The sequence below is a fragment of the Trichosurus vulpecula genome, chromosome 9 (genome assembly GCF_011100635.1).
Source record: "Trichosurus vulpecula isolate mTriVul1 chromosome 9, mTriVul1.pri, whole genome shotgun sequence".
NCBI lineage: Eukaryota > Metazoa > Chordata > Mammalia > Diprotodontia > Phalangeridae > Trichosurus > Trichosurus vulpecula.
In genome coordinates, this window is record NC_050581.1 from 112,491,174 (window position 1) to 112,515,914 (window position 24,741).

Genomic DNA, 24,741 nt, shown 5'->3' on the forward strand with positions numbered 1-24,741 from the left:
CACCCTTAATCTTATTCTGACCTCAATTTCACTGACCCTGAGCCAGAATACAAATATAACTTGAACACTGACATTATGGGAATAAGGAAGTTAAGATGGAATGAGGTTATCTTTGCTTTCCTCAATTAACATCTTGTGGTCTATGGAATCACAGAATTTCAGAGTTTGAAGGTTCCTAAGGGGTTACCAATCCATATTTGAAAAATAATCCCTGTGCCAACATAGCCAACAAGGGGTCATCCAGTCTTTGCTTGAAGACTTCCAATAAGGGGCAACCCACTACTTTTCATGAGCATGCTATTTATGCTGCTTTTTTTTTTTTTGGAGAAGCTTTGGTTTTAACTGGAGGCCAGTCTCCACTGCTCTTTGCATAGGAAAACAGAGAACCGGCCATCCTACCTCTTGATGAGATAATGACTGCCGGAAGCCACAAAGCTTGGGCAAAGTAATGCAGACAACCACAAATGGAATTCAGTTCAAGCCACCAAAAAGACTTACCAAGGTCAGATACGTTTATAAACATGTCTTCTCAGAAACATTGGATTACACGTCATACCCAATTGGAGATCTTAAACTCAGCTGTCAAGGTCATAAGTAAATTGATATTTGGGGATATTATCATTCATGGTATGGCTTTTGAAAGAGGAATTGCAGAAGCTAAAATACTCACTGACTAGACAATCTCCTTTCCCAAGCAATGCAATCTGGAGATGGGCCTCCCATATATTCTAGGCAGTTCTCAGCTGGGTACATAATCCATCCAGTGATCTGGTCAATTACTTAACACTGAAAAATGGTCTAGGAGGTTTCTTGGCACTAGAATTGTTTAGACTTTGTTCTGAGCAGTGAGCACTAGAGCTTGTTGAACTATTAACTATGATCTTGTTAACTCTGGAAATAGAATTGAATATGAAGGGTGGGTTACCCATCTTTAAAGGGGAAGAGCTTTACCTGCCTCATATTAATTCGGATTGTAGGTCTACTGGTTTTCTTTTTAAAAATTATGCCAGTTTTCTTCTAATAAATCGCAGGATTGGTTTTATAGATGTTTAGACAATTATTCCAGTTTAAACCCATATCCTTAAATATTAGGCAGGTAAGTGTCCTAGAATAGTAAACAGGAGAGCAGTCCTCGTCTTTGTACCGCTAAGTATTTATGAGTGTAACCTTGACAATTCAGTTTCTCCATTTATTTAATGGAGCACTGAATGGAGATTCAGGACACTTAGATTTTAGTGAATCCAACTCAATTCAACAAGCTTACTTACTAAGCACCTGCTGAGTTCAAAGCACTCTGCTTGGTTCTGGGGATACAAACATCCACACACAAAGAGATCATCCCTGACCTTGAAGGCCTTCCATTCGTCTTCCAGGAGGATGTAACATGTAAGTACATGATAATCTGGGGAAGGAGAAAGCGCTGACCCTCTGGAGGGATCAGTTTCATAAGAGAAGGAGCATCTGGGTTACGCCTTGAAGGAAGGCAAGGATTCTGAGAGGCTGAGTTTCAGGCATGTGTGACCGCTCCTTAAATGTGTGAAGGGAAAAACAAAACAAAACAGAAAAGAGATAAACCTCTAAAAAAAATACTTTAGGGAGGCCGGAGTTTGAGTCCCAGAAACAGCTAGTCATATGGTTTAGTTATAAGGTAGCCCAGGGGTGGGGAATGTGCGGCCTCAAGGCTGCATGTGGCCTCGAGGCCGCATGTTCCCCACCCTTGAATTGTAGACCCTACAGGGAAGAAGATGAAGTCAGGCTGGAAAGGCAGGTAGGAGACAGAGTGTGGAATGGCAGTCCGAGGCTTCTGTTTTGTGTTGGGAGCAAGAGAGAGCCACAGAAGTCTGTTAAGAGAGGAGGGTCGTGGTCAGATCTGTATCTTAGGAGAACTTTGTCAGAGAAGATGAACTGAAGAGGAGGGAAAGGACAGGAGACCAATCTGGAGGCTATTACAGACATCCGGGTAAAGAGCGACTGGGGCCGAACGAGCAGTAGCTACCTGAGTAGAGAGAAAGGGGCAGATGTGGGCAATATTGTAGAGGGACTATTTTGAGAAGAGTTAGTAGCTAATTAGATTATGCTGAGCAGGTGGGAGAAGGGTCAAATGTGACTCTTTGTGCCTCAGTTTTCACACCTGTGAAATGACAGGATTAAATTTGGTGGTCTCTGTCTAGGTAGCCCAGCGGATAGAGGGCTGGGCCGGAGTCAGGAAGATTCATCTTCTTGGGTTTAAATCCAGCCCCAAACACTTACTAGCTGAGTGACCCTCAGCACTTACCTTAACATTGTTTGCCTCAGTTTCTTCATTTGTAAAATGAGCCAGAGAAGGAAATGGCAAATCACTCCAGTAGCTTTGTCAGGAAAACCCCAAATGGGGTCATGAAGAGTCAAGAGACACAACTGAACAACAAGGTCCCTTCCAGCTCTGATAATTTATGATCCCCGCCCCCCTTCTCTCTATACATATACAGGAAGAGGGAGGAGAAGAAAGAGGAAAACGGATTTGTTGCTAGGGAAAAAAAATACATTTGGAAAGAGGGCCTAGGTTTGAATCTCAACTTTGCCACAAACTAGCTGTTTGTTCTTAGCAAATAGGTTAACCCTTCTGGCCCTCAGTTTCCTCATCTGTAACCAACAGCTGCACTGCTTTGGAACCTCTCCATCATGTCCCAGGAAACTCATCATTGAAAAATCTTGTCATCTTGCAGGATCAAATCAGCTTTGGTCCTCACATCTCTGCCCCTCTGATTGGAGAGCAGAACCACGAGCTCCAAAATCTCCATTTATGGAGGGGGCCCAGGTTAGTCATCTCCCAATTTCCCACTGGCTGCACTGCTTTCGGACTTCTTTGTACTTCTCCATAATGCTTCCATGGTGTTAGGTACCTTCTTCCCTTCCCCTTTCCCCCTTCCCTACCTTTTCTGGGCTGGCATTCCCTATTAGACTCTAAGCTCCTTAAGGGCAGGGACTGTCTCCCTTTTTATTTGTATTTGTATCCTCAGCACAGTACTTGACACACAGCAAGCCCTTAATAAATGTTCATTGACTGACGTACATTTGCACGTGTATATGTGTACATGCCTATATACATATACAGATACAAACCTGTTCCGATGCTTAGAAAAAGTTGTTTATAGTCTTTGCCTCTACTTCCTCTCCACTCACACTCTTCAACCCTTTATAATCTAGCTTCCCACCTTATCACGCATCTGAAATTGCTCTCCTCAAAGTTACCAGTCACTCTTACTTGCCCAATGTAATGGTCTTTTCTCAGTTCTCCCCCTTCTTGGCCTCTACTCCCCTCCCCAATGTTCTCTCCTCTTTGGGTTTTCATGACACCACTCCCTCCATTGTCCTCCTGTCTGTCAGACTGCACCACCTCAGTCTCTTTTGTTGACTCATCAGCCATAATCACACCTCCTAACTGGGGCTACGTCCTGAACTTTCTTGTCTGTTTGTGTTTCACCCTCCACCCCACCTTCATCAGCTCCCAGAGATTTAATTGCCAGTCTTTATGTAGGTGAACCACAGATCTTGATCGATCTATCTACCTATCTCTAGCCCTACTCTCTTTTCTGAGTTCCAGTACTGTATCACCTCTTGCCTTTTGGACATTTCCAACTGAATGTCCTAGAGGCATCTCAAACTCGACAAGCTCCAAACAGAACTCAACATCCCTTCTCCAAAACCTACCTCTCTTCTGAACTTCCCTGTTTCTGGTAATGGCACCATCATTTTTTTAGGTCTCTAAGGTACCTATAACCTCATAGTCATTTTTGACTCTTTATTCTCCCTCATAGCACACATCCAAATCCATCATCAAGGATGGCCATTTCCACCTATGCCATCTCTCTCGCATTTGACTTCTTCTCCCCACGCACACAGCCACCATTCTAGTTCAGGTTCTTATCAGCTCTCACCTGGATGACGGGAATGGCCTTCAATCTATCTCCATTTCAATCCATTCTCCACACAGCTGCCAAAGGATTTTCCTTAAGGACAGCTCTGACCATGCAACTTTCCTACTCAAAAAGCTCCCTACTGCCTCCAGATAAAATATTAACTCCTCTGACTTCCAAAGTTGGTCACAAGCTGTTCCTAACTTGTCTTTCCAGCATCATTCTACATCACTCTCCTAGCCAAACTGACCTTCTGGCCTTCTTCATAAACATCTACTTCATCTCCCCTCTTTGTGCTTTTGCATTGGCAGACCTCTTGTGCCTAGTCCCTCACCTCTGATTCATAGAATCCCTCACTTCCATCAAGATGCAGTTCAAGGAGGGGCAGCTATGTGGCACAGTGGATCTGGAGTCAGGAAGACCTGAGATCAAATATGAACTCAGACACTTATTAACTGTGTGACCCTGAGCAAGTCACTTATCCCCAATTGCCTCAGAAAAAGAAAAAAAAGATGCAGTTCAAGTACTACCTTCTCTACAATGCCCAACTCTACTGTCCTTACTCAGTTCCTCCTACACTGTAATAAACTGCCTTTTATTGATTCGGCATACATTTATATATGTACACAAGCACCTTGAGAGTAGGGATTGTTTTACCCTTTGTATTTGTATCTCCAGTTCCTACCATAGTGCCTGGCACATGTGAAGTGCTCAAAAATGCTTTTGATTGATTTTGTAAATGGTCCTGTGATCTTATCAATAGGGATATTCCCTCCAGTAATGCAGATTGCAGCTCATCTGTGCCTTCTTATCTTGTGTGACTCTTCATACCCTCCAGTGAATTCTTCACAGGCAATACACCAATTATTCTGGGACCCTTCCTGTAGGTCTTAACATTATTTGAGTCCCACTACAGAATATGGCCTTTTCCTCTCTAACTTGTAAAAATCCTATCCTTTCCCTCTCTGAATCCCATTCCTCTACCATATACTTGCTGGCTTTTTCATATTTAGATTTTCCCCTAGGTTTCTGGACTATCCACCTGTTATCCTTTGCTCTAAATACGCTTTTTCCCCCGGTCTATCTCTTTGATGATCTCTCCTTCATAGCTTCCTAAGCACTATTCTTTATTGGTTATATTTAGCAGCAGCTGTATACCCACCCAATGTCTTTCCACTTGGGGGACCTTTAATTTTTATTCTTTGGAGATCATGATATGCCATGATTTGTAATCATCACTAGAAGAATATTGATGTTAAAAAGATGAGTTTTTATGGAAAAACTTCCAGTTGTTTAAAACACTACACAATCTTCCAAATGCAATCTAGCCTACTCTTTTCCTCCTGTTTAATTATGAACCTGGTTTGTTTTCTATCTGCTGTATTTGTGAAAGTACCTGCAAAACATCCTGCTTCTGTGTGTGTCCTATCTGTTCCTGGGAAAGACTTTCCATTGTTTATCGTAATCCCTCCCCGAATCTCCCCTTTGTGTTTTTCAAGCATAAATTGCCCCTCCTTCTCCTAGGTGGTAGGCTACTTTGTACTGGGGTTCCTCAACACTAGAGTCTGATTTTCCTCCTAATAAAATGTTTGTGCCTTCAACTCAGCTTGGACTCCTCTGTACTTTGAGGGGTGGGCTTTACCCAGTTGATATATCTGTCCAAGATATATGTACCAATAGACCTACTCTATGGGCTGTCCTTCCAAATTTTTATTGTAATTTAGATAATATATTATTGTCCAGTTGGTTTTTCCAGATTAAATTGTTTGTCCAAATTCTTTTGTGTGATTATAAATTTCATTGGACAACTTCTGCAGTCTTCCAGGGCCTGATGTAATCAGTACAATTACTTTCATAAACAAGAGTTCCCTTACAGGAAAATTCCTCTTTAATTTGGACTCCATACTGGATACCCTCTGTGCCACTGGTAAAAAAAAAAAAAACCCTTTTGGACAAGATTACATTTTCCTGTTTGTTTCATATTATTTTAAAAATAGGAGGACTGTTGAACAAAGTTATCTCTGCTGTGGTGTTGCTCAAGGAATCTTCCATGATTCTGACATCTTTTTGGTATGCTTAATCTAGCCCAGCATTTTTTCTTTCTCTTCTCCAGTGCCTACTGTATCACACTGTTCAGTGAGTCTAAATATTGTAGCTCTACTGTTATTGTTGGAGGAAAGAGTTTGTTATAGAAAAACTGGCTGATCTTTTCCAGTTTTCATCTGTTTTACTTGGAATTTCATCCTCATATGCTTGTAGGATTAACAAACATGTCTGCTCCTTCCTCTCTGTCTCACATGATGGAGTGACCTTACTCCTTCCTCACCAAGGCTAACCAGTTCAAGTGATCCCATTCCATTCGATCTCCTCCAACAGATTTCCCCCGATGTCATCCCCACTCTTGCACTTATTTTTAATCTCGGCTCATTTCCTACTGCCTATATAGATACTCATGTCCCCCACTGCTCCTGTAAAAACCCTCACTTGACTTTGCCATCCCTTCTGACTATTATCCCCTATCTCTTCTGCCCCTAAACTCCTCTAGTCCACAACAGGTGCCTTCACTTTCTCTCCTCATTCTCTTCTTAACCCCTAAAAATCTGGCTTCTAATCTTACCATTCCGCTCTCTCCAAAAATGATGTCCTAGTCGCCAAATCCAGTGGCCCTTTCTCAATCCTCATTCTCAACCTCTCTGCAGCCTTTGACACGGTTGATCACTCTCTCCTCCTTGATACTCTCTTCTCTGTAGGTTTTCAGGCCACCACTCTCTCCTGGTTCTCCTACCTGTCTGACTGATCCTCCTCCAGATCATGTCCTCTAACAGCAGATGTCCCTCAGGCTTCTGTCCTGGGCCCTCTTGTCCCTCTATACTACTTCACTTGGTGTTCTCAGCTTCCATGGATTTAATTACCATCTCTATGCTGATGGTTCTCAAATCTACCTTTCTTGACCGAACCTCCCTGCTGATCTCTAATCTTACATCTCTACCTGCCTTTCAGACATTTAGAACCAAATGTCCAGTGACATATTTTTTTTAGGTGGGGGGGAAGGCAGGGCTGTTGGGGTTAAATGACTTGCCCAAGTCACTTAAGCTAGTAAGTGTGTCACGTGTCTGGGGCCAGATTTGAACTCAGGTTCTCCTGACTTCTGGCCCAGTGCTCTACTCACTGCATCACCTAGCTGCCCCTCCAGTAGACATCTTAAACTATTCTATCCAAAACAGACCTCATTATCTTTCCCTCTAAACTGTTCCCCCATCGCAATACCTTCCCTATTATCTTAGAGGACAACCCCATCCTCCCAGTCCCTCAAGCTCACAACCTAGGAGTCATCCTGGAGTCCTATCTTTTGGCCCCCACATCCAAGCTGTTGCCAGGACCTATAGATTACACCTTTGCAACATCTCTCCAATCTGCCTCCTTCTCTTCTCTGATACTGAGATGACCCTGGTGTAGGCCCTCAGGCCTGGACTGTTTCAATAGCCTGTTGGGTGTGGGTCTGCCTGCCTTAAGCCTCTCCCCACTCCAATCCATTCTCCACTCAGCCATGAAAGTGATTTTCCTATAACACTGGTCCACCCAGCACCCGCCCCCCCCCCCCCCAGTGGCTCCCTATTGTCTCTAGGAGCAAATACAAAATGCTTTGTTTGGCATTCAGAGCCCTTCATAATCCAGCTCTCTTCTACCTTTCCGGTCTTCTCATACCCCACTCCCTAACACATACTCTTCAATCCAGTGACACTGGCCTCCTGGCTGTTCTCAGAACCAGACATTCCATCCCTTGGCTCTGGGCATCCCCTCTAGCAGTCCCTGGTGCCTGGAATGCTCTCCCTCCTCTACTCTGACTACTGACCTCTCTGGCTTCCTCCAAGTCCCAACTAAAATCCCACTTCCTACAGGAAGCTTCCCAACTCATCTTAATTCTAACGCCTTCTCTCTGTTAATCATTTCCTATTTATCCTCTCTCTATAGTTTACTTTGTATGTATTTGTTTGCATGTTGTCTCCCCCATTAGACTGTAAGCTTCTTGAGGGCAGTGGCTGACTTTAACCTCTTTTTGTATCCCTAGCACAGTGGAACATAGTAGATGCTTAATAAATATTTACTGATCAACTGGGTATAAAATACCTATCACACATATCAAGATGCTAAGGGACACCTACTTTCCAGAGCTAAGGCCCAGCAAGCAAGCTGTGCCCTGAGCTTGGCCTAACAACAATCCTTTGTGCTCATTTGTTGGAAGGAATGGTCCCTGAGCTCAGTCAAGCACCAACAGGCCCAGACACAAAGCCCTGCTGTGAATGGACTTTTTGTCACTAGGCAATCTTGCTTCACTGTTGCTGCACTATACTGTTTTACTCTTTGTCTAGCTACAAGTATGTAAATCAAGGTTCAGCCCCACTACCTTGGGTCCCCTCTCTAGGGGCAGTGCCCCGGCACATGTGTCTAATCTGCCTCCTTGTTTGCAAGCCATTTCCCTCACTTTGAAACAAAACTTCTGTTTGATTCCTGACTCTCCTGTCTCTAGTCTGCTTTGTTCAGCTCCGGCCTTCCACAGGTTAGAGGATGGTTCGGTCCAGGTGACGCATACCAAGCACTGGGGACACACATACAGAAGTGATACAGTTCTTGACCTTAAGATCTTACATTCTCTTAGAAGGATATAATGTTTTCAATAAGTAGATAGCATTTAAACATGCAAAATAAACACAGGGAAAGGCCTCATTAAAGACTGCCCTTGGTCCTGAAGGGATCTACAGGTTCCCAGAGGCTGGAGATGGAACATCTTGTACAGATATCAGCTAGTGAATCAGTAGTGTATGGTATGAGAGAGGAGATAGAAATAACAACGATGATATTATGAAATTATATTAATATTAATTAAAATAAGGAACATTGATACCGTGCTTCCTCTGTGCCAGGCGCGGAGCAAAGCACCTTATGATTATTTGATCCTCCTAACAATGCCCCTGGAAGTGGCTGAGGCCGGATCCAAACCTCCTCTGTGCAAGGCACTAAACCAAGAAGCAGGAGCCTGGGGCTATCCCCTGCAGAGAAGTCCACCTACACCCAGCAGACCCAGCCTGATCTGTTAGTAGATAAAGCCCATGGAGCTGCCTGAGACTTTATGTGTCTGTGTATGCTGTGCCTACAAACATATACATATGTACGTGTGTATCTGCACAATACACAGCAAGCCTCGGTGTCTACGTTGGTGAAGGGGGAAGGAAACCAGTATTTATTAAACGCCCAGCCTGTGTTAAGCGCTTTACAAACACCCGGGAGGTAGGCGCTATTAGTGACTCCTTCTTACAATCGAGAGGCATGATCTGTCACTTAAGTGACTTGCGCAGGGTCACTGGGCAAGCGTCTGCAGATCTTCCAGACTGAAGGGTCTATCCACTGGGCCTCCCGGGCTGCCTCAATGACTGAGCTGCTGAGCGGCTTCCACGGCCCCAGGTCTTAAACAGCCAGGATTCACGTCCGTCCGTCCGCAGGAGCTGCAGGCAAGCACCAACAAGCCAGGGGGTGTGCACGAGCCGTGGGGCCGAACACTCCTCCAGCCCCGCCCACCTTCCAGGCCCTCCCCCAAGCCCGTCCCCGCCCAAATAGTGGGCATGCGCGTGCGCACGACCGAGGGACGACGGGCCGGGGAGAGGGCGTGGCCAGAGGCGCTGCGGGCGGCGTGCGGAAGCACGTGCGTGGGCCGGGAAGAGGAGGAGATAGGAGGCTGGGGAGGGGTCGAGGGGAGAGTGGGCGGGACGGTAGGAGGGGAAAGGTAGGAGGTGAGAGGTGAAGTGGGAGGAGAGCGGAGCGGATCCTGGGAGCCGCGGTCCGAGTCGAGGGCGTCCCTCCCTCCTCGCCCGGAGCCGGACCGGGCAGCTGACGGGCGGGCGCACACGCCGAGCCCAGGCCCTCCCGCGGCCCCTCGAGCCGCCTCCGCCGCAGGTAACGTGGCTGCCTCCGCCGGGCTCTAGGCCGCGCGTGCTCCGGTGCCGCCGGCCGGCTCAGCCCACCCCGGCCCTGCCCGGTGCCTCAACCCCTCCCTTCGGCCCGCGCCGCCGGGCCTCGGGAGCCCCGGCGGCTGCTCCGGCTCCTCCCCTTCCGAGGGGAGTCACCTGTGGCGCCGGCCCTTCGCCCCCGCCACCTGCCTGTTCCCGGAGCTGCCTCGGAGGACCCGGTTCAGCGGCCGCGCTCCTCCGCTCCTGGCCCCAGCCGGCGTCCGGGGAGCGGAAAGGGCGGCGGGGGCGGGGAGGGGCTCCCGAACTTGTCTGCGGTGCCTTCCGCACCCCAGTTCGGACTTCGAGGCGGGGGGACGCGGCATCACCTCGTCTCCGTGGGAATGCCAGAGCCAAACTTAAGCTGTGTGCGTGAGTGTGCGCACGCGCGCCTGTTCGCGTGTGCGTGTTTGTGGGCCCCTGTGTGCGTGTGTAAGCGCCGCGGGGAGCGCTTTCCGAGCCCCCGAAGCCGCGGGGGGCCTGACAGGCCTCCCACCGCGGGCCCCTTCCCGGGGGTCTTTGGCTGGGGGTGCCGGGAGCCCTTTCCCGGTCCTCTCCGCCACCCCCTGGTTTCCGGGCATTTGGTCTTCACCCCACAGTTGTGCGGTGTTTATTGTACCTCCGAAGCCGCAGAATGACCTGCGTGGGGTCCCTTGCTAAAGGACCCAGATCACAGAAAGTTGTCCAAGTTAGTCACCGGGAACTGATCAAGCTCTGGGTGCCGGGCACTGACGGCGGAAGGCGAGCGGCTGGTGTTTTTGTTAGGCCATTGACGGACCCTGTGCACCGCACCAAATCCTGGTCTCGTAGGGATTCGTCTTAGCATACTCTGTTAAGCTGCTTAAAATGTGCCTGGCGCGGTGCTAAGCATTGGGAATAGATACAAAGAAAGGCAAAAACCTAAGCGGCACCTCCCCCCCCCCCCCCCCAAGCTCCCAGTGTAATGGGGAAACTACAGGCAAACGAGTATGTGCGAGATCCATACAAAGTAAACTGGAGGTAGTTTCAGAGGGACGTTTTCTTGCAGAAGGTGGAATATGAGCTGAGAATTAAAGGAATCGAGGAGGCAGAAAAGAGGAGGAAGAGCATTTCAGGCATGAGGGACAGCCCGTGAAAATGCAGAGAGTGGGAGATAAGAGTGTCTTGTGCAAGGAGCTGGGAGGCCAGCGTCATTGGATTATGGAGTATGTGGAAGAGAGCCTAGTGTAAGAATACTGGAGAGGTTGGAAGGGCCCAGAAAGGCTTTAGAAGCTAAATAAAAGATTTTATATTTCATCTTTATTTAGGTGTTGAAGGCTGTTTTATTTAGCTTTTTAATTGTTAATGTGGAATTTAAATACAAGTTGTCCTTTAAGAACTTTTACCATTTGGGCTAAGAATTTTGAAAAATGTGTAATTTAAGGTTGCCTTGGGTAATTCAGTTATTTTCATTTACATTCGCTTTTATACAACCAAGATTTTGTTTCATAAGAGCTCTTTTCACTGTTTTTTCTTCACTGGAAACATGTTTTTGTAGCAGGGAATGTAGTTATATAATTAACAAATATAAATAAAATATAGCTATATAATTATGAGTATGTTCTAGGTCAGTATTAAAATATGAAACTACATATATGTAATATATATTTTATTCTTTTTAAGGCATGTAGTATTTTCTGTAAATAATAGCTTATGTTTGTATAGGGCTTTATGGTTTGCAAAGTGCGTCCCATTTTATAGATGAGGAAACTTAAGGTCGAGAGGTTAAATGACTTCTCCAGAATCATGAAACTAATGATTGTCTGAGGTGGAATTTTTAACTCAGATCTTACTGACTCTTAGTCTCTTTCCATTAATCCCCATGCATAGAGAATAACTTTTTATATATTACCCTGTTAATTACCTGGAGATTTTAAAGCACTTTTAACATACTAATTTATGACTCCTACCTCCTTAAATAATTTTACCTATTTGAAGTAAATAAGAAAGGAATCTCAGTTTATTGATTGGGAAAACTGAGGCATAGAGGTTATGACTTGCCTGAGGTGATAAAGTAAATTGTTGAAATGAGAATTGAACCCAAACCTAGCATACTTTTAGGCATTAATAAGTGAGAATTTTTTAATGTTCAGTAAAAATCTAGGTAGTAATTCCTCATGTTACTTCAACTTTTAATAAGTATATTTATAACAGCAATTTGCAAGAGCAAGAAAATTTAATCTTAGGATGTTTAAAATTTATTTAATATTTGACTCAGGTTTACAGGTTTGCTGCTTCAATGTGTCCTTTGCTGATTGATATTATGAGTTTGTCCACTTTTCTATCCCTTAGTCATATGGTTTGGAGCTGGAAGAGGGGTTAGAAGTTATCTGTTCCAATTTTCCATTTCACAGATGAGGAAATTAAGATCAGAGGGGAAAAGGGACTAGTCCAAGGATCGCCCTGGTATTGACAGAGGTGGTATTTGAGCGTAGCTCTCTTGACTCTGAAGTCCAGTGTTCTTTCTACTATGCCTTGTTGCTTCAAGACATTCTTTGATCATGTTTTTCTTCTGTATTTTATTTCATATTAGAAGACAAGAATTTAAGAATAAAACAAAAAATGATTAAATTCCAGCCTGCATATTTTTAGCACTTTAGCTATATCATTGTTAGATGAGATGGTGGTGAAAGCACCAAGTTGGTAGAACAGGAAAACAGTGAAAAAAAAAAAAAGATGAGTCAGAAGTGGTGGAACCAGAAGGCAGTGGCAAATATCTGGCCTATCTATGCTATAAGAATTTTTTTCATCCATGTGTTTAGAGATTGTGGAAAAACATGTTGCAACTTTTGATTTTATCCTCGTTCCTCTAAACTTTGACATTTATCTGTGCTACTGGTTTGGCCCTTGGACTTTTAGTTTTTTCCATTTTCAGTCTCACCAGATAGACAGCTCCTTGAGGACAAGGTTGGTGTTTTATCATTTAATAAACAAGCATGTATTAAGTGCCTATTATGTGCTAGACACCATGGTAGGCACTGGGGGTAGTAATCAGAAATCAAACAGTACCAGTCTTTCAGGAGCCTATATTCTGTTAAGAGACAATGTATACCTAACAATATACAAAATATAGACAAAATAATTGCAAGATAATTTGGGGAGGGGAGGCCATTATGAGCTTGGGGGAATTAGGAAAAACTGCATGTAGAAGGTGGTACTTGAGCTGAGTTTTGAATGAAACATGGGATTTAAGATGTAGGTGAAGGAGTGAGCTCCAAATTTGAGGGACAGCCGCTAAAAAGGCTCAGTTTGAGTGCTGTTTGAAGAACAGCATAAAGGCCAGTTTGGCCTGAATTTGGAATATGGAAAGGGGACTATCGTATGATAATATTGGCCAGGTTGTAAAAGGCTTTACATGCTAACAGAAGAGTTTTATCCTGGAGGCAGTAGGAAGCCACTGGAGTTTATTGAGTAGGGGAATGACAAAGTAAGAGCTGCCCTTCAGAAAAGTCTCCTAGACAGCTCTGTGTAGAATTCATTGGAGAGGGGAGAGACTTAAAGCAGGGAGACTAAATAGGAGGCTGTTGGGAGCAGCTGAGATGGTGATGGCCTGAACAAGGGGGATGGCCATGTGAATAGAGAGGACTTGGATGTGAGAGATGTCGTGGAGATAATAATGACAAGATATGGCAGATGAATGTTTTTATTGGAAGGGTGGTGGTGCCCTCTACAGGACTAGGAAAACTCTGAAGGGCTCCTGGGGGAAAGATAGGAAGTTCAGATTTGGACTTCTTGACTTTGAGGTGGTATAAGAACTCAAGAGAGAGACTAAGGCTGGACATATAAATTTGTGAGATATCTGCATATGTTTGATAATTAAACCATGAGAACTTATGGGGTCACCAGTTGAGAGAGTAGGGTGAGCATAGTCTTTGTAGATGTCAGCGGTTAGGGAATTGATATGGATGATGAACCAGCAAAGGAGACTGAGAGAGACTGAAAAGGGGGAGTCAGACAACTAGGAGAAAACTGGTGACTTGAAAACTCAGAAAAGAAAGAGTATTTATTTTTTATTTTACTTAAATTTTCTTTTGTAAAGAGGTTCCCTTCTCTTTTATTTTTCAACATTCACTTTTATAAGATTTTGAGTTCCAAATTTTTTTCTCCCTCCCCTACTCCCTCCCCAAGAGGGCAAGCAACTTGATATAGGCTATAGACGTACAATCATATTAACAAAAGGGGAAAAACTAAGAAAGAAAAAACAAACAAGAAGAAATGCTTTGATCTATGCATTCAGACTTCATAGTTCTTTCTTTGGATGTAGATAACATTTTCCATCATGAGTCTTTTGGAATTGTCTTAGATCATTGTATTGCTGAGAAGAGCTAAGTCTATCAAAGTTAGTCATAGCATGGTGTTGCTGTTAGTGTGTACAGTGTTCTCTTCGTTCTGCTTACTTCACTCAGCATCAGTTCATGTTAGTCTTTCTAGGTTTTTATGAAGTCTGCCAGCTTATCATTTCTTATGGAACAATAGTATTCCATTATATTCATATATCACAACTTGTTCAGCCATTCCCCAGTTGATGGGTGGGACCCTCAATTTCCAGTTCTTTGCCACCACAAAAAGAGTTGCTATAAATATTTTTGCACATGTGGGTACTTTTCCATTTTTTCTGATCCCTTTGGGATACAGACCTAGTAGTGGAATTGCTGGATCAAAGGATATGCACAGTTTTATAGCCCTTTGGGCATAGTTCCAAATTGCTCCCCAGAATGATTGGATCAGTTCACAACTCCACCAGCAATGCAGTAGTGTTCCAGTTTGAGGTGGAGAGGATGGTTAGTGGTTTTAAGTGCTCCAGATGGATCAAGAAGGATGAGGTTTGAGAAAAGGCCATCAGATTTATCAATTAAGAGAAGATTGATAACTTTTGAGATATCAGTTTCAGTTGAGTAATGAGATAGGAAGCCAGATTGCAAAGGTTTGAAAAGTGAAATGAGAGAAGAGACAATAAATAAAGAAAAATTTTTAACAGATGTTGATATTTACAGAATCTGAGTTAGAAGGAACATCAGAGGTCATACAGAACACAACCCATAAATGAATGAGAAACTTCTTTAGAATGAGCCTTAGGAGTAGGCATCCAGGCTGTTTTAGGACTTATAGTGAAGGAGAACTTGCTGTTTCTCAAAAGAGGCAACCAATTTCACTTCTGTGCAGTTGTAGTTTTTAGATGGAACATTTATTAAGAGCTTACTCCGTACCATGCATTTCCTTTTTATAGGGCTAAAATCATCCTCCTTGCAACTTCCACACATTGCTTCCATTTCTGCCTTCTAGAGCTGTAAATAAATCTGATTCTTTTTCCATGTGACAGCCCTTCAAATACTTTAAGATGAGGATTTTGCCACCTAAGTGGTCTTTTCTGCAGGCTAAGGAATGCCTGGTTCCTTTAGTCCCTCATATGTAGTGCTTTCCAATCCCCTGACAATTCTGGTTGCTTTTTTCTGAACGTACTTCAGCTCCTGTCAGTGGCCTTAAAATTTGTGCTTCAAAGTGGGCATGAATTTTTAGGTTGGGTGACTGCTGGGAAACTTGCCCATCCTAAACGCACCTCCTGCTAAAAGCATTCGTTTAAGTGTCTACTAATTTGTGACAGGCTGACATGATAATCCATATTAATTTTCATTGTCTTCTGTGTCTTTCTAATATAAGACAGGACACACTAACAAAAAAAGAATACTAGCATGTCATGATAAATAGAAGGAAGTATTGAATACTTGCAGAGGTGGACAGGATTAAGTAATTACATTACATACCTTTAAAGGTTTAAATAACATTTTGGGGCTGTGAAGGGGAAGGGCCAAGGGAGATGATGGCATTTCTGGAGTTGTTGAGGTGGGTGAAGAGAAATTTGCTAGGCTAGGGGGAAGACAGTACTGGCGTTGGGTACAGCTTAAAAGGAGACTTGACTGATATATAGGTCTCTGAAGCAAGTTAGTTTGTTAGAAGTGATGAGCACAGGAAGAGAGAAGACAATAATATAGACTAGGATGTAGTGAGACAGGAGTTAAAATTTGGTGACTTTAAAATTGATCCGTAGTCCAGGTCCCAGATCCCAGCCCTACTACTTATTTCTCAGGTACATACTTCTGTGATGGAATTAAAGAACATAAATTCTCCCTTCTAAGAAAGACCTCATAGTGCATTTCAGACCTAAAAGTAACAAACTTGAACAAACCAGTTGCTACACACAGTGTAAGCCAGATGAGGTCATCACTACCACCTTGACCAACAATTTCCCTCAGATCCTGTTAGAGACAGCACCCCAGGACTTTGAACTCAAGAGCTTGGCAATAGCAGGGTCTCCCAGGCTGCTATACCTGCTTCTATTCCAGCCCACCCCCTACAATCTTCATTGAGGGGAGAAATCATTGTGAAGTAGGGGCTCATCTCCCTTATCCCCAGCAGCAGCAATTGCCAACTAATTGCCACCAATAAGCAGATGATCACATTACTCTCCTGCTTTCAGCCAGCCCTCACAGCCATCATCTTAGGAGTCAGTTCCTGTGGAAATGGGGCCAGCTATCCCTACCACCTGCCAACCAACTGCTCCCATGCAGGCTGCCCAGCTGAAGCAGTAAGCGGGGTGCCCTGGGGAAGAGATAAGAGGCAGCATATTCCATCACCACCATCTTGATTGCCCTCTCCCCCCAGACTCTGGATGGAGACAAATCAGGACCCTGAACCTAATTGCCTAGGGAATGGTAGCGCTTGAAGCTCCCTGCCTGAACCTGCCCTCCTGGGAAGCATCCCTATGGAGGTTGCCGCCTGGTAACTGCTCTTGAAGGAGCAACAGCCACTAAAGTCCTTGGCCCTGTCACAGGGTTCAGCCTCAGAGATGGATATGATTTGTTAGGCACCCTAGGGACCAAAGAGCGGTCCATCTCATTTGCAGATGAAGCTTTCAATGTGTTATATTATCCCATTAGAATGTGAGCTCTTTGGGAGCAGGGCCTATCTTTTCTATTTGTATTTTCAGTGCTTAGTGCAGGGCTTTGCACATAGTAAGCACTGAATCATTATTTTATTCTGACTAGGGATTACTTCACCACTGTATACCCCAACTGGACAATGAATTTAGCAGAAAAGGGATGTACTAAACCTTGTGCCAATTCAATTAGATTTCTACTTGGTAGAATCCAGATTACCTAAGTTGGAGTTTAGTTTTACCATCAGTACATTTTGGGTTGGTTTCTTTTTCTCTGAATCTTTGGATTTTATAGGTGTAGAGAAGTTCCAATGAAAAAATTCTTACCTATAAATCAGCAACTGTTGAGCAACTTTGAAACAATTGGCTGGACACTAACAGGTTACATTACTTGCCATGAATCACATAGCAAGTTTGTGCCAGTGTTGGTACGTGATCCCAAGTTTTCTTGACCTCAGAGGTAGCCCTCTATCTAGTACAACATGCTGCTCCTCAGAAATAACCTGAACTACTTAGTGATTAGAGTTGTTAAGACTTGAATGTCTAAGCTCTTGGATTTTTATTCTCCCTATATAGTCATAGTGACCAGCCTTTCTGGAATTTAGAATGCGTGATCAAGAAATATGGAAAGGTCCATATGACATTATGGTCCTTAAATCATACTGATAATGAATCAAATTTTTAAGTAAGAGGAGTTTTACAGCCATGATCAAGACTGTATTTTCTCTGGATACAGTGATGGCAGGTGTCTGAGAATTCTAGAAAACTAAGGAGACTATAAGCTGCTAATTGAATATTTTAAATGGCAAAGAAAAGTTTTTAAAATTAGATTTTCCAATAATTGTTTTATTTTTAAAGAATGGGCACAGTACTTTATGAATATAATTATTTTACTCAGCACATGTGTGAGTAAGTACTAAATGCATTTTTAAAAATTTGCATTTATTGATGCCCTGTCAGCCAGTCTGCTAGAGAAAACCTGAATTTTGGTTCTGACTTATCCACTTGTGCCTTGACTCCTATCCTTTTCAAAGATAAATGAGATCCTCTCTGAGAAACATTTTGGAGCTCTTTAGGAAAATATGTTTAATTTCAGTACAGTATTTATCATACTGTCACAAGAGGCTGTGGCATACTAGTGACTTTTCCATTCTATTCATTTTATTTTATTTTTAAAACATTTATCATTTATTTTTAATGTTTTTTTTTTTAATTTTGGGTTCCAAATTCTTTTCCTCTTCCCCTTCCCCCATCCACTGAGGGAAGGCAAACAATATGAAATCAATGCTGTATGTTAAATCATACAAAACACCTTTCCATATTAGCCATATCATTAAAAAAAAAAGCAAGAAAATTATACTTCATTTTGCACACAGAGTTCATCAGTTCTTTCTGCCTGGAGGTAGATAGCATTTCTTCATCATGAGTCCTTTGGAATTGTCTTGGACCACTGTGTTGATCAGAGTAGCCAACTCTTTCACAGTTGATCACCATTATACCATTGCTGTTCCTTTGCTCAGTGATCTCCCAGTTCTTCTGACTTCACTTTTCATCAGTTCATGTAGGTCTTGCCATGTTTTTTCTGAAACCATCCTACTCCTCATTTCTTATAGCACAGTAGTACTCCATCACAATCATATACTTATTTAGTCATTCCCCAGTTGAACATTCCCTCAATTTCTTATTCCACCACAAAAAAGCTGCTATAAATATTTTTTGTACATGTAGGTCCTTTCCCCATTTCTTTGATCTCTTTGGGGTACGGACCTAGTAGTAGTATTGCTGGATCAAAATGTTAATGCATAGTTTTATAGCCATTTGGGTATAGTTCCAGCCATTCTGGAGAACAATTTGGAACTATGCTCAAATGGCTATTTGATATTTCTGATAGGGGTAAGTTGGTACCTTAGAGTTGTGTTAATTTGCCTTTCTCTAATCAATAGTGATTTAGAGTGTTTTTTTCATATGACGGTAGGTAGCCTTCTATTTCTTCTGAAAACTGCCTATTCATGACTTTTGACTATTGAACAACTGGGGAATCACTCTTATGTTTACAAATTTGACTCAGTTCCCTACGTATTTGAGAAATGAGTCCTTTATCAGAGAAGTTTGTTGTAAATTTTTTTTTGTTATTAGTTCATGTTTATGATACCTTTTGGCAAAATATAGTTTCCCTGATTATCTCTTTCATTTAGATCTAATTTTGCTTTGTCTGAGATCATTAGTTCCTCCTGCCCTCTTCACTTCAGCTGAAGCATACTAGATTCTGCTCCAGCCCTTCATTTCAACTCTCTGTGTGTCCTTCTGTCCCAAGTGTGTTTCTTATATACGCTGTATTCTTGGATTCTAGTCTCCAAGCCATTCTGCTATCTGCTTCTGTTCTATGGGTTAGCTCATCTCATTCACATTTCTAATTATGATGATGAACTGAATTTCCCTCCATCTCATTTCCTTTGTTTATCCTTCTCTCTTTTTTTATCCTGCCCTTCCACTGTCTTGCTTCAGAACACTACCTTCCAAACCTGCCATCTCCTTTATCTCCTCCCCTACTCCCTCAATCTCCTATCCCCTGACCCTCCTATCTCCCCTTTGAGTGAGATAGATTTCTCTACCCAACTGACTGTATAATATTCTTCCCTGTTTGAACCAGTTTGATGAGAGTAAGGATCAAGCATTGCCTGCCATCTCCCACCCCTATTTTCCCCTCCATTATAAAAGCCCTTCCTTGCTTACCTCTTTTATGTGAGGAAATTTTTCCATTCTATCTCTTCCTTCTCTCAGTAAATACCTCTTTCTCACCCCTTCACTTTTTTTTTTAGATCATCCCAACACAGTTAACTTACACTTATGTCATCGGTCTATGTAGATTCCTTCTAACTTTCCTAATAATCATAAAGTTCTTAGGAGTTACATGTATCATCTTTCCGTCTTTGACTTTTGTCTATTCAGACTCCTTTTAATTGCCCTGGTAATGATAAAATTATATTTACATGTATCATCTGTAGGAATATAAACAGTTTAACTCCATTGAGTCCTTATGATTGCTCTATCATGTTTACCTTTTTATGCTTCTCTCAAGTTTTCTGTTTGAATGTCAGATTTTTTATTCATCTCTGGTCTTTTCATCAGGAATTTTTGGAAGTCCTCTATTTCATTAAATATCCATTTTTTCCCCCAAAGGTGGATCAGCAAGGCAATAACCACAATATAGATGATAATTGTCAAAATGCCTGTGTGGTTCTGTATTGCAAAATTTATGAGACTTTCCACATAGAAGGTAGAAGAAGTAAACCATTTATTCAAGACACCAAATAACCAGATTCTATAACCAATGAGTCCACAACATCACAGCAGAGAACCACTCCATCCCAAAACCTTCCACCCTCCTGCTGGGGCCTTCCTAAAAACAAATTCACTCACAGCCACCACATGTCTGCTTTTTCCCTCAGTTCTAACTGTTGTAACTGCTCTCTCAGCATTTCCTGTGACACAATTTCCTTTTCCTCTCAGCAAGTTCCTCCTACCACGTGACTTAGGCTTCCTGTGACGTAAGCAATTCACATGGCCTATTAAGGAGGTTCAAGAGCTCACTGAAGAAAATAATTCCTTAAAAATTAGGATGGAGCAAATGGAAGCTAAAGACTTCATGAGGAATCAAGAAATTATAAAAGAGACTCAAAAGAATGAAAAAATAGAAGACAGTGTGAAATATCTCATTGTAAAAACAACTGACCTGGAAAATAGATTCAGGAGAGAGAACTTAAAAATTATTGGGCCACCTGAAAGCCATGATCAAAAAAAGAGCCTAGACAAGCCAAGAAATTATCAGGGAAAACTGCCCTGATATTCTAGAACCAGAGGGAAAACTAGAAATGAAAAGAATCTACTGATCACCTCCTGAAAGAGACCCCCAAAATAAAACTCCTAGGCATATTGTAGCCAAATTCCAGAGTTCCCAGGTCAAGGAGAAAATACTGCAAGCAGCTAGAAAAGAGCAATTCAAGTATTGTGGAAACAGAATCAGGATGACACAAGATTTAGCATTAAGGGATATGAGGGCTTGGAGTATGATATTCCACAGGTCAAAGGAGCTAGGATTAAAACCAAGAATCACCTACCCAGCAAAACTGGGCATAATGCTTCAGGGGAGAAAACTAGACATTCAATGAAATAGAAGACTTTCAAGAATTCTTGAAAAAGAAAAGACCAGAGCTAAATAGACAATATGGCTTTCAAAAACAAGAATCAAGAGAAGCATGAAAAGGTAAACAGGAAAGAGAAATCATAAGTGACTTATTAAAGTTGAGTTGTTTACATTTCTGCATGGAAAGATGATATTTGTAACTCATGAGACCTTTCTTAACACTAGGGTAGTTGGAGGGAATATGCGTGTGTGTGTGTGTGTGTGTATGTGTGTATTTTTAAATCATATGTATATATACACACATACGTAGAAGATAGGGTGAGTTGAATTTGAAGGGATGATATCTAAAAATAAAACTAAGGGGTGAGGGAGGAATGTACTGGGTGAAGGAGAAAGGGAGAGGTAGAATGGGGTAAATTATCTCACATAAAAGAGGTGAGAAAAAGGTTTTACAGTGGAGGGGAAGAAGGGGGAAGTGAGAGGGAATGAGTGAACCTTATCCTCATCGGATTTGGCTTAAGGAGGGATTAACATACACACTCAGTTGGGTATAGGAATCTGTCTTGCCCTACAGGAAAGTAGGGGAGGAGGGGATAAGAGAGGGGAGGATGATGGAAGGGAGGGCAAATAGGAGGAGGGGGTAATCAGAAGTAAACACTTTTGAGGAAGGGCAGGGTCAAAGGAGAGAATAGAATAAATGGGGAGTGGGATAGGATGGAGGGAATTATAGTTAGTCTTTCACAACATGACTGTTATGGAAGTGTTTTAAGCATGACTACACCTGTATAACCTGTAGTGAATTGCTTGCCTTGTCAATGAGGGTGAGTTAGGAGGGAGGAAGGGAGAGAGAGAATGTGGAACTCAAGGTTTTAAAACAAATGTTAAAAATTGCTTTTACATGCAACTGGGAAATAAGATATACAGGCAATGGGGGTATAGAAATCTCTCTTGCCCTACAGGAAAATAGAAGGGAAGGGAATGGGTGGGCTGATAGAAGGGAGGGCAAATTGGGGGAAGGGGTAATCAGAATGCATGCCATCTTTGGGTGAGGAGAGGGGAGAGATGGGGAGAAAATTTGGAACTCAAAATCTTGTGGAAGTGAATGTTGAAAACTCAAAATGAATTACTTAATAAAAAAAAATACATGTCTCCAAAAATATCATTAAGGAGAGACACCTGCAGAGTATTCTCTTTGGTAAATCTTCAGAAAGGATTCCTCCATTCTACTTTTTGAAGTTGCTTTTAGTCATTTCATCTTCATGTGTCTGTATCTTTCCTTAAGACCTTCAGATAACATTCTTAAAGCTCTTGGACTCTCTTGTACTTGAAAAAAGAACTTACTCAAAATATCACTTATGATTGGAATTTTTTTTTTGGAGGGGGGATGGCAGGACAATTAGGGTTAAGTGACTTGCCCAGGGTCACACAGCTAATCTGTCAGGTGTCTGAGGTGGGATTTGAACTTAGGTCCTCCTGACTCCAGGGCCTGTGCTCTACTCACTGTGCCACCTAGCTGCCCCCAAAATTGAAATTTTTTAAGGTAATGTAGTAGATAACCCTATAATCCCCATTTTTGGGGACACAAAAACCCTGAAGCTTAATAGCTGGCAATAGATCCCAGAGTATTTCTGCTCTCTTGGTTTCTTAATGTTATTGAAGGTTCTGCAGAGGAAACAGAAGACTGTGTGGATAGGGAATGCTCATGGTTCTGGTTTCTCAGGGGGCATGATACAATAGGATATTTATCTGAAATTGACTTGAGTTCTAGAACCTACTCTTGAATTTTATGACCTTGAACCAATCATAGTGTCTCTGGACTTTAATTCCTTTATCTTTGCAGTGAAGAGGTTGACTCTTAAAGGTGATGTCTGGTTCCTGTTTCTTAGCTGGTGCTTCTTTTGGTCAGAAAGGGATAAGAAATTAGGAGGGTTATTTTGCTTTTAAAGTAGCTACCAGTTCATGGTATATAGGAAACGTTGTCTAAACAGTATAGTCCAGAGCTGTCAAACTCTCAGTTCTGGCAGCTGGCAAAATTCCCTAGTTCCACTCTAATAATATTAAAATGTAGTTGGGAAGTATTGAACAAAATAAAAATAGTACATCATGGATAATGTTAATTTGTGGATTTAAAAAAAAAAGTCAGCATGTGGTCTGAAGGAATCCATTTCTACTTGAATTTGACCCCACTGGTATAAGCTTTTGTAGTGCTCAGTTTGGAATTCCCTCTTCTTTCCTACTTTTTTTCATTACTGCCCTTGATATTTTTCCTTATGAATTTTGTTATTAGTTTTCTAGCTCTATAAAGCAAGTCTTTAGAAGTTTGATTGGATTAACATTTTATTGTATTGGCTCAGTCCTAACCACGAACAGTTAATAGCTCTCTAATTATTTGAATCTGTATAAAGAATATTTTTGTTTTTGTGTTCATAAAGTTACTGAATGGCTTATATATTTTACTGATTTTAAAAACCCTGCTCTTTGTTTTACATATCATCATCATCATCATCATTATTATTATAATAATCACAGTTTAGTTTATCTCTTTGCTTTTCAAGATTTCTATTTTAATGTTTAATTCAGGATATTTATTTTGTTGGTCTAGTGTTTTTAGTTGCATGCCCAATTTGTTGATCTTCTCTTTCTCTCATATTGACAAAAGCATTCAGAGATATAAATTTTCCCCCAAATACTGCTTTGGCCACATCCCTCAATTTTGGATATGTTGTCTCATTGCCATTCTTTAATGAAATTATTGAGTGTTCATATGGTTTGTTCTTTGATCCACCCATTCTTTAGGATTAAGTTATTTATTTTTGAATTAATTTTTGTTTCAAAGAGCATTGAATTTTTAAAAATTGCATTATGGTCAGTAAAAGATTAATTAAATTTTTCTGCTCTTGTTTGTGAAGTTTTTAAATGCCTTAAAACATGGTTATTGAGGGGGCGGAGCCAAGATGGTGGCAGGAAAGCAGGGACTCACTTAGGCTTGAAGGGGTAAGATTTAACCCCTCGTAGGTACATTATACAAACCGAGGCCTTGATTCAATTGCCAAGTTAGCCCCTCTTAACTTGACTCAATTGCAAATCTGGCACAAGTCTTATCTTCTAAAGTAGAAAGCCCTGGGAACACAAGAAGGAGGTTCCTCCCTGGGTCCTCGCCAAGACCCTGAGGACCAGTGTCCTGGGAACTAGCCGCTCCAAGGACGCGCTGTGCTTGGAGACCTTGAAGGGATTGGCCTCCTTTCAGGGCCTTGCGTAAGATGCAGCATTTGCCAAAAACACCTGGCCTGATGCCTTCTTTGTTCCCAGCCATAAGATTCGGACCCCAAATTGGATCATACACATCATCTTTCCGTGAAGGAATGTCAACAAAACAGTTCACCTTTAGTAAGTCCCTTGCAATTTCTTTTTCTTGTTCTTTTTCTTGATTACCTTTTCATGCTTCTCTTGATTCTTGTGTTTGAAAGTCAAATTTTCTATTCAGTTCTGGTCTTTTCACTGAGAAAGCTTGAAAGTCCTCTATTTTATTGAAAATCCATATTTTGCCTTGGGGCATGATACTCAGTTTTTCTGGGTAGGTGATTCTAGGTTTTAATCCTAGCTCCATTGACCTCCGGAATATCGTATTCCAAGCCTTTCTATCTCTTAATGTAGAAGCTGCCAGATCTTGGGTTATTCTGATTATGTTTCCACAATACTCAAATTGTTTCTTTCTGGCTGCTTGCAGTATTTTCTCCTTGATCTGGGAGC

General features: G+C 42.1%; 1 protein-coding gene across 2 annotated transcripts in view; it reads left to right on the forward strand.

Moving 5' to 3' along the window:
* The first annotated feature begins 9,667 nt into the window (after window positions 1-9,667).
* Window positions 9,668-24,741, forward strand: part of LOC118831548 (SREBF chaperone) — a 104,583-nt gene continuing 89,509 nt past the window's right edge. The window contains exon 1 of one of the 2 annotated variants that reach the window (XM_036738927.1): window positions 9,668-9,845. The gene's annotated coding sequence lies outside the window, so the exon portion shown is untranslated. Of the gene's footprint in view, window positions 9,846-10,136; window positions 10,264-24,741 lie in introns of those variants that run through there. The other variant, XM_036738928.1, reaches the window with a different exon arrangement.